Here is a 3,993-nt window from a genome sequence, read left to right on the forward strand (position 1 = left end):
CCTGTGAGGTTGTTCCTCCATTCGTCCACCTAGTGGAGTAAATGTGCCAAACACATTTACCACATTTTCTCCATATGCAGAAAACACAAACCGTCTGCCCTCCAGAGCCGGGGAGTCCAAACTGCGGTCCGGAGTTCATTCTGGATGGTTCTGTTCGCCTCCCTCCTCTTTGCTTCTTCTTAACAAAAATTCTTTACATTTTCATAGAGTGAGATTTTTGAAGAGGAAAAAATTTTAAATATATATATTTTTATTTTTTGACACAACACAAAGCATTTGTCTGGTATTAACAGCTGTTATGCTTAACTAAAAACTGAAAGTCCTGATCCGTGTCCTGCTTCTGTTGAAGTGAATCCAAAGCAAGGCTTTCATGTCTACAACCTTTATGATGCTTTAGACAAAAAAAGTTTTAGATTCCTTTTATACAAACAATATATTTATTTGTTTACTAAATGAAAATATTGTACATTGTTATAGTTTGTAATAATAACAATAATAATAATAATATATTAATGATAATGATTTGGTGAGCATGGCAAGTTCGCAATTTGGCCACTCCCCCTAGACATGGTCAAAAACTCAAGATTTTGATAACTTTTAACCCTCCATTTCTTAACTGCATATTGAAAGAGGCTGAAGCCAATAGCTCAAAACCATTGGAGGAAGACTCCAAAGTTTGAGTTGTGTAAATGTGAAAAGAGGCTGAAATGACCCAAAACAGCAACCTCCCTGTAGATTTCAGGACATATTTAAGAGACTTTGTTTACTTGATTTTTGGAGCATCCACCTACATAACCAGTTTCAAATCCCTAGGATGTACTATTTTTATCTGTTTACACGTTGAGCAGTTTGACCACACCCACTTTTGATTCCATTAAAAACTTTTAATGCGAGGGACAAATGTGGTGAAAATTGGTGAGTTTTCAGAAATGCTCAGGTTCCTGAACTAGTGTTTTTGGATGGAAAAGCAGAAACTGAGCAAAAATTAACACAGATAATGAAGTTTATTTTTTGTTTTCTCTTTTAATCCTTTTTAAGTCTAACATATTGTGGCTGAACTGTGCTTGAGAATAAAAGTAATTTTCATGTTAGTCAAGTTTGGCATTTATAGACCTCCATGGCAAGATCAGAGCTTCTCACACAAATATCTTCATGTAGGAAAAGATGTGCTGGTTCTGCTGGGACCATCAACCGAGCGGCGAATTACGGACATGTAGATATCGGAGGTGACCCTGGATGAGTGGCGCGGGGCGATGTACCTCTTACCCGCGCACCACAGGTCATGGAAGATCCTCCTGAAGTGGTTCCTGAAGTTCACTCCGATGAAGGCGTACAGCAGCGGGTTCAGGCAGCAGTGCAGGTAGGCGACCATCTGCAGCACAGACATCGCCGTACGCAGTGAAGACTCAGCGTGACAATCACGATGTTCGAAATAACTGACGGTGTCATACAACAGGGCCAGGTTGTAAGGCAAGTGGCAGACGATGAAGACCAGCATCACCACCATCACCACTCGGACCGCTTTTCCAAACCTCTGTGACCACAGAGCCGATAAAAGTCCAACAGGTTCGGTCGGTTCGTGAGTCCGGCAGCAACACACCACAGAACCGATTCCAGAAGAAAATCCAGTAAAACCCCCAACATACCAAACATGAATTTAGAATAATCAAACCCGGATGACGATGTAGAAACAGCAGTGATAGTTTGTGGCTCATTTTACGCGATAAAAGACAAAACAAAAAGAAAAGGCGTTTGATAAAAGACGGCAGGAGCAGCCGCTCTTTGCTGCACTATGATCTGGAGGTGAGTTATGTTTTTTCATAGTTAACATTTTTAACTGAATAAACAGTTAAATATAAACAATATATATGTTTATTTATATATAATAAACATATATAAAAATGACCTTTTCATATTGTAATAAACATTTCCACATATCACCTCTGATGTCCACCGGACTCTCAGTTGCCATGACAACGGTTTGGGATTCCCCTCCGTTCTTACGTCACCGCGCTTTCTGATTGGCTACCTGTCACATTCAACAGGCTGCGTTTCGCTCCCAGTCAGTAAAAACCCACAGGATGAGATAATTGGGTCAAGACAAGATAAAAACAACAACAATAATAATAATAATAATAATACTGATCCAAAACAACAATCTACATTCAGAGTTTATGCTCATCTAATGTGGAACAAATTCACAGAAAATTTCACTCTAATTAAAATGTATCAGTTATCTCAGGCATCAGTTAGCTGTGCAACCACAAACATCACAACACAAATCTTTTGATTAAAATGATTTTTATTGTTATTCTTAAAATCTCAAGTATGCAGATTTTAGCTCAGTATCAATGGTAACATTCAAACAGCATATAAATGCAGCCTAAAGTGTAACATCAGTGCCTGAAGTTCTGACTCCTTAAACATTTAGCAGCAAATAAAAGCATCAAAGTTGGCAAAACGCTCAGAGTTTAATCCTTAAAACTGAATCCAAGGCTGATTAAGTTTGAACAGAAAACAGCTGGAGGGAAACTGACAGAGAGAAATAACAAACATCAAACATCCTCATGTTATACAAATTCAACAAATCATCAAAAGTCATACAAACATAAGGTTTTATTTACAAAGATGTACTTTAGGTAAAAATGTTCCAGTCTGAAGAAATTAGCCAGATTTTGGGTCTAAATCTACAACCTGAATAGCAACGATATTTTATAGCAGCTTTTCCCTGAGTCACACATTTAAGCTGAGATTTTATTCAAATACGTTTTATTCAGTTTTAACTGCGTCTCCCTGAGGTCAGCCTGCCATCATGGTGAATCTGGTCAACTTGAAATAAAACTTTGTTGTCCTAGACAATATTTTCTGATATTTGTTGAACAGCTGAGAGCAGAGGAAGAGGGAAGAACGTCACTGTTAAAGACAAGACAATAAACAGCATTTTATTCATAAAACTGGACATTAAAGACAAGAATGTGAGAAAATATGGGACAGGAGTGACACAATCCAAACTAGACACTCTGAATCAGAAGCCATTGCTGCAGAGAAAACCTCTGGACCCGGCTAAAATAACCTCAGATCTTGATGTGTTCTGGTCTGATGAGACCTGAACTGATGACACCAAACCCAAAGTGAAGCACGGTGGTGGCAGCATCTGCCCGTGGAGTTATGTTTGGGGTCACAGTGAATCCAGACATACATGAACATTAACAAAACAATGACTTTATCAGAAGAAAATTAAAGTTCTGGAATGGCCTAACCCAAGAATCTTGAATCACAAGTTGATCTTTAGACCTTATTGTTAAATAAAGACAATAACACAAGTTGTAGATATTAAATTTTTCTGTACAATAACTAAATAGTATCTCAACAGTAACATAGCATCATGAATGCTCTCATGTAATTCACGCACATGTCCACCAGGCGACGTGTTTGGCGAATCTCCCAAGTCGCCTTCAGTTCAGTTCAGTCTGAGTCCAGCAGCAAGTCTTTAAGGTTAAGCCAAGAACTGACAGGAGGAATTGTCACTTCCTGTTTCCTCATATATTGGCCACGACTTGCTGTAGGCTTTTGAACACATTATGTTAGTGGATACCCTTTCAATCTCCTGTCACACACTGGGACATACTGGAGAATTCAATCTGGAGAGACTCAGACGGAGAAAAGGGAAGCAATTAGAAAAGTTTATTAACAGCATGATTTAAATCTTTGGCGCTCGGGCCCCAGCTGAGGACTTTGATTATCGCAAACTTGCGATGGGCTCGGATGAGCATTCCATATGCTGTTAGGAACGTCATCCCCCGGGACCCGGCACTGGTGGTGGAGGCCATGAGGGATGCGGCCGGATAGCCGAGCGAGTGGAGGTGAAGGGGTGGAGGTGGGTTGAGCTCTGCTGGAAAGCGCAGGATGCCATGAATGGTGGTCCTTATCAGCTAGAGCTTGGACGGTGATTGGACGTGACGAGTCTTGGACCGGCGCTGATCAATCAACAGT

This window comes from Xiphophorus hellerii, chromosome 15 (genome assembly GCF_003331165.1).
Source record: "Xiphophorus hellerii strain 12219 chromosome 15, Xiphophorus_hellerii-4.1, whole genome shotgun sequence".
In the NCBI taxonomy this organism is placed as follows: domain Eukaryota; kingdom Metazoa; phylum Chordata; class Actinopteri; order Cyprinodontiformes; family Poeciliidae; genus Xiphophorus; species Xiphophorus hellerii.